Source organism: Crocodylus siamensis, chromosome 7 (assembly GCF_052110815.1).
Source record: "Crocodylus siamensis isolate JL-2025a chromosome 7, ASM5211081v1, whole genome shotgun sequence".
NCBI classification, from domain to species: domain Eukaryota; kingdom Metazoa; phylum Chordata; order Crocodylia; family Crocodylidae; genus Crocodylus; species Crocodylus siamensis.
In genome coordinates this window covers 57,686,964-57,702,118 of record NC_143401.1, presented here as the reverse complement: position 1 = coordinate 57,702,118, position 15,155 = coordinate 57,686,964, and the positions used below count along the sequence as shown (strand labels likewise).

General features: G+C 46.4%; 1 protein-coding gene across 2 annotated transcripts in view; it reads left to right on the top strand.

The window, feature by feature from the left end:
* Positions 1-3,229: 3,229 nt before the first annotated feature.
* The window catches only part of MICU1 (mitochondrial calcium uptake 1), a 243,587-nt gene continuing 231,661 nt past the window's right edge, over positions 3,230-15,155 (top strand). The window contains exon 1 of one of the 2 annotated variants that reach the window (XM_090058755.1): positions 3,230-3,327. The gene's annotated coding sequence lies outside the window, so the exon portion shown is untranslated. The remainder of the gene's footprint in view (positions 3,328-15,155) is intronic. The other variant, XM_090058756.1, reaches the window with a different exon arrangement.

The window sequence follows — 15,155 nt, the reverse complement described above, 5'->3', positions numbered from 1 at the left end:
AAATGGGAACCAGGCCCTGCCCCTTCCAGTCAGCTGACCACTAGCAGGTGTGGGTCCCTGACTCCCTTTAGTTGCCCCAGCGACTGGCACCTGCAGAGTTATCCCAGGTCTCCAAGTAGCAGGCACCTTAGTGCCCTGCTACACACCCTTATTTTGAGAAGAGATTTTTTGGACTTGACTTGAGAGAACAGAGAATTTCGATAGAATTTAGTTAATTTTTCTGGTGATTGTTGATGACACTTCTGTAACAAGTGCATGCCTGACTTAGCACATTGTGCCTGAGCTGGGCAGCACTGTAGCAACCATAAGTGAGCCTCCAATTGTCCCAGAGTCCTAGGGCAGTGGGCCAAAAATGAGCCAGAGAATGGCATCTGGGACACTGGAAGTGTGTCTGGCTGTTCTCACCCATGTTAGGGCACCCAGGGAAGAGCTGGACGCTCTCCCCACTGCAGGGGATTTCAAAGGGGTGCCGGATGTGTTCCCCATAGGGGGTAGGCAACTGGGTACCCACTAGGTGGCAGCTGAAGAACCAGATGCATCTCTTCCAGCTGGGATCCATGGAGAAGCTGGGAGTACTGTTCCACCACAGCTTTCAGGAGCACCTGAAAGATGCCACTGGAAGGCCTCCTAGCAGGCAGACCCAAGCCGTGCCCTGCACACATTGCAGCAGGGGCTGGCACTTGCCCAGGAGCACACGCCAGAGGACCCTAGCCCAATGGGACCAGGGATAGGATCCAGAAGGAACCCACAACAGGGATCTAGGGAAAGCCCCTGAAGAAGCATTCAGATTGCACGAGCCCACTGGGGGCATGCATGCACTGCAAGCTCACCAGTAGGCAGCAGGGTGGGGAAGTGTTGGCTTCACATGGGCATGGTATTGGCCACCCTGAGGTGAAGCCAGATCTGGCCCAGTGCCAGAATGTGAAGGGCCTGCCTGGAGAAGGCACATTGCCAAGAGGCACAAGTGGGACAAGAGGGGTGCACAAGGCCCGAAGCAGCTCACACCTTGGAAAGCGGAAGAAGCTCAGGGCAGTGAGGCACCAGTACTCTGCCTGGATACTAGGTCCAAACCATCTGAGTTCACCTTATCTGTTTAGTTTTCTCTTTTTTGCAAAACTGTAAGCAATGGTTGGACCCACATGGATTCAAGCCTCGATGTTTCCCTGCAGGGAAGATCAGGCAGCAACATCTACACCATACCAACAAGAGTGGTGACAACACATGAGCAGAAAGGGGTGAGGTGCAGGGGAGGAGAAGCCCCACAGAAGATACACCACCATGTTCACACCTGGCCTGCAGAGAACCACTGCATCACCTCCAGGCAAGTACAGATTCACTTACTGGAACATCAAGTCATGGCAGGAAAGCGCAACGTGGCCCCCGGGGCATAGGACACATTCGTGGCGTTTGGGCAGTGGTGCCAGGCATGATCCTGTCACAGGTTCATAGGGTAGAAAATAGAAAGAACAGTGGATATGGATGGGTAAGGGACTTAGCTAGAGAAAAATTTTCATTAGGCATTGATCAATTGCATTTTTTCTTCCTGATTGTGGAATTTGCAGTTTGTATCTGTGCTTATGGATTCACATCCAGTGTGGTTTAGAAACCTAAATATGTATTCAGTCAGTGGGAATAAAATCTTAGGGCTTTCAGTGACAAGTAGCTAGAGTAACAGCTTGTTTCATATCTGAGGATCTTTTTGAGTCCTGCTGTTGTTTGAAGAACACTTAACAAGAAATCACCACACAACATGCTGAAAATGGTCATCAGCATATATTTTCCCAGTACACAGAAGCATAATCTTGTGTCTATTATATTTTGCTAGGTTTCATCACATGATCCAGAATCCAAAAGCACAGAAACAGATTTTCCAAAAATCCATCCAGAAGTGGGTACTACAGTACTCAAGAAGATGGTTCATTTGATGCAAAATATTATTAGGAGTTGAGCTAAAGAAAACTGAAATACAGTGTTGTTGTGCAGCATGCATATAACAAGGTCATAATCCATAAAAGTATATGAAGTAATGAGCAAATAAATATTTATAGGAACAAATAAAATGTATAACTCAGTGTGTTGATCAAATGTTTTTTACATGTATACAGGAGCGAGGGGGGAAAAGTGAGTCCAAAGTGCCAGCTTCCTGACTTTCTTCTCATACCCACTATGGAGAATAAATTCAATGAATGGACAAAAATACAGATCAATAGATTTTATTGTTATCCAGCCATTTTTATGAGCAGAGTACAAGTGAAGCAGCTTTGTCCATTATATTCTGAGTTATAAACCAAAATATAGGAAGAGATTGTTTGAGGTTCTTCTGTGCACCCATTTTTATATTTCTTTATTATTCTTAAGTACTATTATAACTGTCATGAAAAGTCTTCAGTGTGGCCATAACTATTGAAAAACTGAATAAAGAATATACCCCAAGAGATAAAACAATCTTCAGTCTTTCCTTTCCTTTTTCATGTACTTGTGACAAGGTGTTTAGCAGAATTTGCAGATTTGTTGGAGGGCACATCTCTATCAGGGTGATGTCCCTTAGCCTTTTTTTCAGCCAAGAAATATGCACAAGGCAGTGGGGGCTAGGGTTTTGAGGTGCTGTAGCCCCCAATACCCTGTCACAAGTACATGAAATTTCCTTGGCTGCTAAATACTTTGTCACAAGTACATGACATTTCCCTTACTCTGGAGGTTGCAACACTGGTATTTTATAGCAGCTACCTTGCCACAAGTAGCCCCACCACGTTGCTCCCAGTCCCTCCAGTTGGATGCAGTTTATGGCCATACTCAAGACCATGAATTGAAGAATCCTCTTGGAAAATGCCCAATTGTTATTAGTTCCTTTTATTTTTAATCAAAGGACTGTTGGCTCGGGCATCCCTGCAGAAGTGTACGATCACATAAGGAGAGATAGGGCCTTATAGATAGCTGCATTCAGGGTTTGAGAGGGAGGGGAGAGGGGCAGCATTGCCAATGTCTAAAGCTCTGAATTAGGATTCAGGACACTTGGGATCTGTTTCTGCTTCTGGACAGGTGGGGCCTCGGGCAAAACACTTCTGCCCGAGGCCCGGAACCACGGAGCCGAAGAGCGGGCAGCCCCGCCACGCCCGCGGGCCCCTCTTGGGTGACGCGCTGGAGTAGCAGGATTTAAAGGGCCAGGCCGATCCCAATGGTTCCCGCTCCGCTGCTATCCCGGCATGCCCCTGTTTCAGGAAGGGCGGTGGTGGAGGCGTGGTCTGTCTGTCTGTCAGCCGAGCCCGTCGTCTCGGTGGCAGTGGAGGAGGCGGCGCGCCGGGTCGGGGGCGGCAGTCTGGGACGTAGGTGAGAGCGCGGCCGGGCGGTGCGCAGGGCGCGGTGGTGCTGCCTCCACGAAGCCTCGGGCCGGGGGGTTTAACAGTCCCCAAACAGGTCGGACTTCCCCTCGCCCCCCGCTGCTTCCCCGCGGCCCGGGGGTGGGGGCAAAGCAGCCCCCTCCCCACGCGGCTCCGGAGCGGGGGCCGGCCGGGGGAGCCCATCGCCGCTGCTGCCCCTGCTGGGGCTGAGCCCGGGCCCGGGCCCGCGCAGCCCTGCTCCAGCGGCCCTGAAGCCTCCGCAGCGCCGGGAAGGCAGCGGGGGGTGGTGGGGCTTTTAAAAGCCCCGCAGCCCGGTGTGTGCCCTGGTGACGTTGGTGCAGACGCAGCAGGCTCTGTAGCAAGCTGCTCTGTCCAGCATCTAACTTGCTTTTTCTTTTTTTCAACTTTTCCTACCCCTGATGCCTCAAAGGGGGCTCCCAGGCGCCATAGGACAGTAATACTCTGTGTGTGATAACATAATATTTGGCCCCTGGGGCTGCTAATCACTTTGCAGTCATAAATAATACATTCTAAACTACAAGTAGTGCTTTCTGTGTCTTCTCTTAATTGCATATTAATGTTGGAAGTTTATATCAACTGTACTGCGATTGTCTGTGGCTTGGTTCAGTTTAGTGGGATGGATTTCTGAACAGCAGAGGAGACCTGTAGGGGAGCAGAGTAGGGGTGATGCTGATGCTTTGAAGTGTCAGATTTCAGGCCTAGCTGTAGATAACGGGAGTGAGATGTGACCCCTTGTCCAGAAAATGTTCATCACTGGACAGTTGATGAACTATACCAGCATGGCATTGCAACGAGAATATTATTCATAGAAATCATAAAGGAAGCAAATTTAACCAGTTTGCAGACAATCAAGGTTGCAAGTGAACAGGGGTTATCTGATTATTCAGTAGCCAATGTAAAATGAGCTGGTGGTGGCATTGGGGATTGTAAACAGCATCATAGCTAATTTTTGCCAGAAGGAGGATTCGCTGAACCTGGAGTTGCCCTTTTGAAACAGTGCAAGGGAAGAGGATGTGAAAACAAATGGATGGCAGAAGTTAATCATGTTGCTTAATGCCCTTTAAGGCCCTCCAGATACTTTATTGATGAGCATGATATTAGCAGCGTAGATAAGCTGGAGAGAGAAACTTGGCTTGTTACCGTTTGGGTCATACTATTATTAGGAATTACTTGACTCCAAGACAACATTTTTTTTCCTCATTCAACATGTGGGTGGTGAGGAAGCCTCATTTTGGATTTAAGTACAAAGTGGGGGTGGGAGGTGGGGGGAGAAGCAGGTGGCTGTGGGGGCCGTGACTCGGGCCCTAACTTTGGCTTGGAGGCACAGCAGCCCCTGACTTGCACTCTGCAAGCCCCCCACAGCCTCTGCCCCACCCTTTCCCACCCCACCTCCTCCATCAGCTTATTGTCAAGCATAGGCCTCGCCCCATTCTGGCCTGGGGCACAAAGTGCAAGGTAGCTTCATTTCCAGCCCCACCATACCACAGCAGGATTGGGGCTGGAGCCATGTGTGAATGCAGATGGTGGAGGGGAGGGGGGCAAAGGGGGCAGGGCACTGGCAGCAAGCAGAGTGTGGATGCACTGTGGGGAGGACAGGTGATGGAGGGACAAATGGTGGGGGCAAGGGTCAGGCTGCCTTTCCCCCCTTACAACTAATTTGTAAATTTTCCATATATAGAATCTAATCATTGGAGCCATCATAGATTTGGGTAAGCACAGTAACTTCTCAGTACATGACTCCTCACTCGCATGACCCTTCTTGGCTAAAGTTAGCATGTGCATAAGGAGCTATAATTGTATTTTTATTAAACTTGGCTCTTGGTGTTATAAAAAGTTCATCACTTCAAAACAGAATTGCTTCAGAATAAACAATGAAAAGTTATTTGTACTTTCAGTACATGAACAAAACTAATTTTTTTTAATATGCACAATCCAAATGAAAAAAATAGACGTCTAAAGTTAGTTTCCAATGGGTATGTGTTAAAGTGATTGTAGCTGTGATGGTCCAGAAACTATGGGAGAGGCAAGGTTTTCTTAGGGTTTTGTATATAATATTTATTGGATCAACTGCATATTTGGGACTAGTTTTCAAGAATGTCTTGTAGCTGAAGGCTTGTCTAACTATCCCATCCATGCAGTCGGTCCAATTCTAATATTATAAAAGCCTTAGTCTGTCTGTCTGTCTGTCTGGGATGCTTTATTTGCACTAGCTAATTGGCCATCAGGAATGACTGTGGGGGGAGAGGGATGGAGCATCGCCACCCCGTGTTGCTGCCATCTCCCAGGAGCGGAGTGGGGGAAGCTTGCCCTGCTGTCACCTCTGTCCCACTTGGCCAGCACCCGTGTCGCCGCTGCCTGCAGGGAGCAGGGCTGGAGGGGAGGCAAGGCCAGCATTTCTAGCCTCGCCTTCCCCTCACTTCTCCAGCCCTGCTCTCTGCAGGTGGCAGCAGCATACTGAGGGGGATGGAAGGGGACAGTGGGGCAAGCTTCTTCCCCGCCCCCCTGTTCCTGGGAGATGGTGGCGGTGCTCCATTTCCCCCTGCCCCCTGTCATTCCTGATGGCCAATTGGCTAGTAAAAGATATCACCCTAACACATCCTTGCGTTTCCAATAGGTGAACTTATTGTAAAGTTGTCAAGTGACATATGGCAGTTCCCACCGACTTCAGTTTGCTGATCCTTGTTGAAGCCATTCACTGTCCTTGACTCAAACTTTAATATCCCAGAATGCAGTCTTGCAAATGTAGCTGGGGCTGTTTGCTTGTTACACTTTCATCTTCAGTTTATCTCAGTTAAGCTGTTGGAGATATCCTGGATTCCTTCAGCATATATGAACATTATCAGTGTGATACTTCTGAGTAAAAGCTGAGTTTCTCCATTGATTAGGAAACTAAAATTGTTATATGCTTTGGTAATATATACTTCAGTAATTGAGGACTATAGAATGGAAAAAGGTAAATAATAGATTTAATAAAAATATTGTACATTAAAAAAAATACTTTAATCATGGTTGTTATCCACTTTGGTCTAAGTGGACAAGTAAAACATTTTACATTTTAACAGACTGACAGCCCTCCAAATTTCTTCTGCATAGTTAGTGCACAAGAAAGATTAAAATGCTGCTCAGAATTTTTTATGTGACTTGCATCTGCAAGACAATTTTTTTTCATGAATAACCTGTAAAGTAAGCCAATATAATAATGAATATTCACTGCAGAGAGTAAATCTGCTGAATAAGAAGTTGCTATTCTTGTATAACTGCAGTTCAATGTAGTATTATAAAGCCTTGTAGAAGTAATGTCTAATGCAGAGTTTCTCAACCTTGTTAGATTGAAGGCATCCCTTGTTAGACTCAAGGCACCCCTTGAAAAATGCTAGTTCTTAGTTTTTACATACTTTCTTTTCATTTTTTTTTTTGAGTAGGGGAATTTATAGAGCAGTTCTTATGTTGCAAAGGACTCTGAAAGTTCACAACAGGTGAGGAATGTTTTCTATTTGAAATCTCTGGGTACCTATACACATGCCCAACATCTGCTCTGACATGTTCTGATTGGAACAAGTAGGAGCAGACTCCATTAATCAGTGCTGCAGCAAGCAGCCTTGGTGTTGTGTGTATTCAGTATCCCCTGCTTCAAAATGGCATCAGGATTACTTTAACTAAAAGTTCAACAAGCTTTAGTTAAAATGCCCCCACTGCTGTTTTGAATTGTGGGGAGGCTGAGTATGTGAGGTGCTGCAGGCCCCTTAATTAGAGTGGCTCCTGAAAGCCCTGGAATATGTGTACAGACACCCATTCTGGGTTTATCTTAACTGTGTTAGCACTGCTAGGGGTGTAAACCTTGCATGGCATCCTGTGGCACCCTTGAAAGAATCTTAAGCCACCCTGGCTGAAAATCACTGGTCTTCATGATTGGCTACACCAACAGAGCCATAAGCTGGTTGAGACTTCTAGGTACTACAGCAATATAAAAGACTGATAATGGTGAAGTGGCTGAGCTTTGAGCAGTTGAAAACAAATTTGTATATTTCTGTTGGATTATACAGTGCATCCAGAAAACAGCAGCTGATGGGTATGTCAGTGACTGCCTTAAATTGATGATGTTGATTTATTTTTCTCCATAAAATTTTGAAACTACTACTATGTAAAGTGTAAGATTTCCTCCCCCGACCCCCCAAAAAATAGTAATCTTTTTAAAGATGTGTTGCATACCTCCCCCCCAGCATTTAAACTTGGCTGCTAGTAAAGGAACAGGTAAATTTTTAAGACTATTTTTTGTGGGTGGGGAGGTGGGGGTAGGAGATGAATGAAAAGTCTTTCAGGCAGACATAAACATCCGTGCAGTCATTTGGTTTGCTTTCAGAAATGGATATTCCAGAACCAATCAATTGGTTAAATCTGAGCCAGTCAAACAAGAATGTTTCTCTGTTTTCTAAGGCCTTTCTTGCTTTAATCCTTCCACCAGTGGCATATGCCAGCAGTTATGCATTTTATCAACTTCTTATTTGCAATAATCTATTTGTTGGGTGGTAGTTTGATCTGAGCTAACCATAGATGTGGGTTTTTTGTTCTCGACATTGTGTATTTTAAACATGTACATGAAAGCTCTATAAATATTTATGGAAAAATAAGCACTTTTGTTCTGGGACTGAAGTGGGATATGACCTTTAAAAGCATCCTATTATATAAAGTCTGTATTTAGTTACCTGTATTAAAGCTTTATGAATCTAAATTGTAGTTCAGTCTTCTTGTCAGGATTATTGAAATTACTGCCCACACTATGGGATAGCCAGCTAATTCTGCTTCTGGAAAGCCAGGATTGCTGTCTTTTCCCTGTTTCAAAACAACTTTTACAAAGACTGGTTCATTTAAACCATTTTCATACCACAGCATGTCCAATTACAGTTGGATTGCCTTAACTTGGGAATGCTCTTTATTAAATTCAGTAATGTGATAAATTGGTAGGTGTGGGGGTCTCTCTCTTCACCATAATCCTTTATATGTCTTATAAAGAATCATTTCACCCATCACTGACTCACAGAATATGTTAGCACTTCTGAACAATCTTTAGAAGGGGTGATTAAGAAAACACTTCTCCAGCCAACTAGAGTAGACCTTAAAATCTCCTTGCATTCTTGTTGTCAACTTCACTTTTCTCATTCAGACCAGGGCAATAACAAAAAAACTGTCAGAGAACTAAAGTAGATCAGATTTCAGAAACAGTGTGCTGCATTTAAATAAACATTAGATTTTTCTTCCTTTTAAGATTGAATAAAGAGGTTATTTGAAGCAAAAGCTCTTGAACATATTTAGCAACTTATTAAGCCATACACATGTAAAATGTTATGGATTTCTTCTCCTTTCCATTCAGATGGAATTTATGGTCCTGACACGATAGAATATGCTTGGAAATTACTATCTCCATCAAAAGCTAATTTATTCAGTGGAAAGAAGGCCAGTCTACTGAAACAACAAAATACACTAAAGCCAAAGGATAGTGGCAAAGATGCTTCAGAGGACAAGAACTAATAATAAGCCCCACTCCTCTTGATTCTTTTATTGCAGAGGTGTCAAACTCAAATCAATTGAAGTACTGCATTCCCGTATTTTTAGGTGCCCATGGGCTGCTCCCTGGCTCTTGTGCTGGCAGCCCCAGTGGCACTGCAGGCATAATTCCTCACTGTTGCTAGGGCTTCTCAGTATGGCAGCTAGCAGTCCCAGTGGCACCACAGGCAAAAGGTCTGCCATTGTGGCCAGGTACCCCAATTTGACTACAATGGCAGGGTTTCCCACTGCAGCAGCCAGTGGGACTAAGCAACCTCAGTAGCATTTCAGGTGGAAGCTGTGCCACTGGGGGCAGGGCTGGGTCTCTGGCCTTGGGGCAGGGCTTTCAGGGTCACTGGCTGTTGTCATGGGAAGTTTTGCTAACCTGGCAAGAGCCAGGGTAAACGTGCATGAGCTGGATGACCCAGCTTTACAGGCCAGACCCAGCTCATGGGCTGCATGTTTGACACCCCTGTCTTCTAGCTATGCTACTACAGAAATTTGACTCAAGGAGACCGACCTGGTTACAGAATGGCTAGGCATCGAGGACTGAATATGCAGGTGTTCTGCCCAGGGACAGGGGGAAGCTACACCTCTTATCAGTTGACCTGACAATAAGTAGGAAAAATTAACCAGCTAGAACTTGTAGAGTTTTCTCTGGGAAGTTCCTGGTCTTTGAAATTCAGTCTGGTTTCTAAAATGCTATTCACTGCATGAATAAAAAGTTACTCTCTATCGTACAGCAGTAGTTTGCTGTACTCTTAAGTTCTCTTTAAAATGCCTATCAATTTTTCACAAGGGTGCCACAGGATGCCATGCAAGGTTTACACCCCTAGCAGTGCTAACACAGTTAAGATAAACCCAGAATGGGTGTCTGTACACATTCCAGGGCTTTCAGTTGGTTAGACAAGCTTTAGTTATATCCACAGGTCAAAGTTGAAGGGTGACAAGAGCTAAAACGTTTGCCAGGTAAGTAAAATTAAATATTTCCTGTGGCCCTAAACTCTACTTCTTATGCATAGGCTACTCCCCTTCTACAGGTCAAATGAGTAAATAACAACTTAAACAAATCCAGTGTGCACTCCTCAGTGCTGTATGTTCTCATATTATGCCCATTGGTGCATTACTGGAACCTGCAAAACTACTACAATAAGTGATGACGTCTGTCACATATTGGTTGTTCTCTGATCCTCTTCTTTTCTGAATTTAATACAAAGAATCACCTTTCATATTGGACAATCAAGTCCAATAATTATGTCTTGCGCTACAGCAGATGTGATGAGTTTTGCAGTAATCGGCCCCCTGTGCTACGTGTAGCATGTACTGGCCCAACTTGGGGTTTGTGGTACAGGTGGTACCCTGGCTGGAACCAGCACCTTGAACACTGCATGCAACTGAGGAGGGGCAGCACAGAATGTGTGGTGTGTGCTGTTCCCTGCTGGACTAGGTCCCCAGTGTTGGCTTTGAGGCTGGCTTGGATCAGGCTGTACTGGATGCAGTGTGCAGGTCTTGTTTGCTTGACCGTTACGTGCTGCACACACCCTATGCTAGCTTTATGCATTGCCTACAGTGCAAGCCCAAGAACAGGGCTGGCATGTGCTGCAGGTGGAGTGTGGGGCTGGACCAGCCACTTGTGCTGGTTGCATCACAGGGAACTGGAGTGGGGCACAAGCTGCATCCCATTGGACTAGCTCTGTGTGCTGGCTCCTGGATGACATGATCTGGACCCTCCCCAGACCCAGCACACAGGCTGGTCTGGCAGGGTGCAGCATGCAGTGTGTGCCTGTGTTGTCCACCTGGGCCATGTGCAGCATCCACAACACCAGTTTCAGCCCGTGCACTAGACTGGCTTTGTGCACTGCATGTGGGATTAGTCTGAGACCCATGGGCTGGATCATATATCTCTATAAGCCTGGTGTGGACTGTATATTTGACACCGTAGTACAAAGGATACCACCTAGGCCCAGGTAGGTCTATTTCAGAAGCTGTGCTAAGTGCTATACACTCAGTGACATCAGGAGAAACATTATTAATGGGCGTTATGTTATGCTGGTAATAATTAAGGACGAATTGTTCTTATGAAAGATTAATAAACATTTTTAAAGTAATTTTGCAGAAGGAAATTAGTTTTCCAAATTGAACAGTTATGTTGTATGATATTTTTCAATTAGAAGGCAATCTCCTCAAGAGCCTAATTTTCAGCTTGTCTGTGAGCTTCAGCAGTTATCATTTACTTTCTATAATTCTGGGTGCAAATATTTCTTGAACAAACTGGGTTTTCTTCTCCAAATTGTACCTGGAAGCCTTGGAGTAGATGTTTTTCAGTATTAAACCAAAATATTAAAAGTAGACCTGCAGAGCAAAAGAGAAATCTTGTATAGGATTTCTTGCCTCTTTTTTTTTTTTCTGTACTAAATAGTAAAATTGCTTGCTTTCCTAGTGAATATATAGGGTTTTAATTCCTTTGTAGACCAGCGCTGGGTAGCAAGGGCTAATGCATTAAGCTGTGTTTTTGGTTGGGGTTTTTTGGTCTGTCATTCCATTCCATTCTTAATGTTCTCTGTGTTTTGATATAAAATTAAACAGGTTTTACATTCAGTTCTGGGTGTGTTGCAGTTTTACTTTGTTTAAACAACATTGGAGAATTCTTCCTTTCTCTGTCCCTGCAACTAACATTCTGTTGTTCTATCAAAACACATGGCAAGTTGAAGCATTTTGCTTTGTGCCTTGCTGCTCTAATGGGCAGGTGAAGATTTGTGTTGGAAAAAACTTGTGCTCAAGATCACTTTTTATTTGTAGCCTTTTCTCCACTCTCCTATAGTAGACGTGTTGGAGCTGTCTCTGGAGATTACCCTTGCCCTGAGGATTCTGGATTGGTGGAATCCCCAAGGATGCTTCCAAAGAGTAGGACCAGACTAGATGATGCTACTGCTCCTTGGGTGTGTCTACACATGCCACTAATGCGCAACAGTAAACTCTAGATCATATTGTTCTAGACTTTATTGCTCCCAGGCATGCTGTTTATATGTGCACCCAGACCACAGCACATTGAGCTGGATTAGAGCAGCCCCAGCTGGCAGGGGGTCTAGGGGGTCAGCCTACCAGCAGCCTTGGGCTGCTCCAACTGGGCTCACCGTGCTACAGAAGGGCTAGCTGGGTTACAAGGGTGTTTCAGTGTCGGGGCTGCCTGCTGGCTAGTCCCCACCCTGAAGCACCCTTGTGCCCCAGACAGCTGGGTCAGTGTCTACACATGTGCTGCTGCATATAGTTGCAAGTACTACTCTTCTGCAGAGTTGTGGGGTTTTTTGTTTGTTAGTCTGTGTGGTTTCCTGCACCCTAATAGGGGCACACATGTAGACCGAGACATTTTTGATAACCCCAAAATCTGTGATTTTTTTTTTTTTTTTTTTTTAAATGCCAGGACTATGGGGCCAGGGACCTGGGTCCACAGCCCCCTGGCTCAGGCAGGAGGTGGCAGCTGCTGCAGCTCAGCAGAGCCCAGCTTTCTCCATGCTGACTGCCCTCTGTAGGCTTAGGCAGGGAGAGCTAGCTCCCCACCACAGTGCATACTCTGGGGGGTGGGATCCTGTGCCCCCAGATCTGCACGCTGGGCAGGAGCTGCATACTGCCTGGGGCAGGAGCTGCATGCTGCCTGCTGCAGGCTCAGGCTCCCACCCTGCTACCCTATCTTGGGGCCTCCACAGCCTGGTGGGTGTGATGTGGTGTTGCCCAAGAAAGCTGCTTGCCACTGTGAGCTCCACACTACCCTGGTGACACATCCCATGCATACACGGCTGCAATGGAGGTGGCAATGCAGGGTTGTGGGCAGGCGATACATTACCATGGCAGCATGGAGCTCGCAGCGGCAAGCAGCTTTCCCGTGCAGCCCTGTTGTTCTTGGCAGAACTGCGTAGCACCCATGGGGCTGTGGAGGGCTCGGGAGGGCAGCAGGATGGGATCCCTAGCCTGAAGTGAGCAGTGTGTGGGAGGCATGGGCACAGGCATCTGGGGGGGCACAGGTCCTTCCACCCCCCTGGGAATGCTTGCAGTGGCGGCCCCACCTGAGCCTGCAGAAGGCAACCTATCCCCTGCACAGGTGGGTGGGGGGTGCAGCAGCAGGGAGCCTGCTCCTCCCCCTCCACCCTCTAGATGAGCTGCCTGCAGCCTTGTCCATTGCGGGCCCAGGCCCTAAGCCCCAGGCACTGCTCGGCTGGGCAGCAGTCCCAGCCCCTGCCCTGCCCAACTTCCTCCCTATGGGGACATTGATTCCTCCTGCCACTTACTTGCAGGAGCTGCTCTCCAGGCTACCTGGTGTCCATGCACATGATGCCCCCTGCCTGACCGCCCTCCTGCTCTCCCCCAACCTCTTGCAGTCTAGAACTCTGCCAGCCTGTAGAGGGCTCACTGCAAAATCTGCTGTTTCTCTGGTAAAATAAGAAATCTGCGTTTGCCTCTAGTAGAAGATAATATTTGCTGTTTTTTCCACTTTTCTGTGGTTTTTCAGTTTTCTGTTTTGTTCAGAGTTCCATTGTTCATAACAACACCTTAAATTTTCCATTATCATAATGCACTGTGTTAATAACTTATCCAAGAAATACTCAGCTGCAGGCTGCATCTCATGCAACCATTTTTTGTTTACAAGCTTAAAAAGATGTATTTTCTAAATGACCTAGTTGGCTGCAAAAATCTTTGGTATATTCATTAATCCCTCCCACTCCTAAGAAACTTTTAATTTCATGCTCTGGAGGAAAATGAATGGTATGGCTCACTTGCATCATTCATTTATTTCCTGACTTTCTGGGTCTCTCTGGAATTTCCTCTGCATCATATTGAACTCCAAATAGAACTTCTCCACAGAGGTTCCCACTTTCTCTCTTTCAGGCCAACACACACAAGTTTGTAGAACATGCTGGTTTACCTTTTTCACATTGGGCACCTACGTATTATTCCTCAAACACTGTCAAACTTACAAATCACATTTAAAAACTAATAATAATTCTGTAAGATGTTCTAAATCCCTAGGACGGGTCAGTAGCCTATGGCCTGCAGGCCAAATCTGGCCTGCCAGGCCAGGCGGGGGTCAGGTAGTACTAGTAGCACTGCAGCAGTTATGGCATTGGCTGGGGTGGAAGTGATGGCTCATCTTCAGAGCTAGCCTCGTTAAAGCTGCCTGTTTGCTTCCAAAGGTTGCTGGCCCTTGTCTAAGAAATTGTAAACTTGAACAGGTTTCTTTTTATGCTACTGATGATCTGTTTGTTCTTTGGATTTCACTTAGCCTGGAGGATGAGCCTCTGGTGCATGAGTGAGTTTTACTTTCTTGCAGCCAATCACCAGTTTGTTTGCTAGGATGATAGAAATAGATCTGGAAAGGACTTCAGGTGATCCTTTAGATTTCATAGACATTAGGGCCGGAAGGGCCTCGGAAGATCATTGAGTCCAGCCCCCCCACCCAAAAGGCAGGAAGTCAGCTGGGGTCATAGGATCCCAGCAAGATGAGCATCCAATTTGCTCTTGAAGGTGTTCAATGTAGGTGCTTGAACCACCTCCGATGGCAGGCTATTCCAAACCTTGGGGGCTCGGACAGTAAAGAAATTCTTCCTTATGTCCAGCCTGAAACAGTCTCGCAGTAGTTTATGACCGTTCGACCTCGTCATCCCTTGGGGCGCTCTGGTGAACAAACATTCCCCCAGAAACTGGTGGTCACCCCTGATAAACTTATAGGTGGCCATCAGATCACCCCGAGCCTGCGCTTTTTCAGGCAAAAGAGCCCCATACCTCTCAGCCTGTCGTCACAAGGTCTGTTTTCCTGACCTCTGATAATGCGCGTGGCTCTTCTCTGGACTCTCTCAAGCTTCTCCACATCCTTTTTGAATTGTGCAGCCCAAAACTGGATGCAGTACTCCAGTTGCGGCCTCACCAAGGCTGAGTACAAGGCGAGAATGACGTCCCGGGATTTGCTTGAGAAGCATCTATGGATGCAAGCCAGCATTTCGGTCACTTTACTAGCCGCAGCATCGCACTGGAGACTCATGTTCATCTTGTGGTCAATGATGACCCCCAAGTCTCTTTCTTCCGTAGTGCTAGCCAGCGTAGCACTTCCAAGCCTATAAGGATGCTGCAGGTTTTTCTTCCCAAGGTGGAGAACCTTGCATTTTTCAGTGTTGAACACCATTGGGTTCTCGTCTGCCCGTTTGCTGAGCCTGTCCAGGTCAGCCTGGATTACCCACCTATCTTCTGGTGTGGATGCTTTGCCCC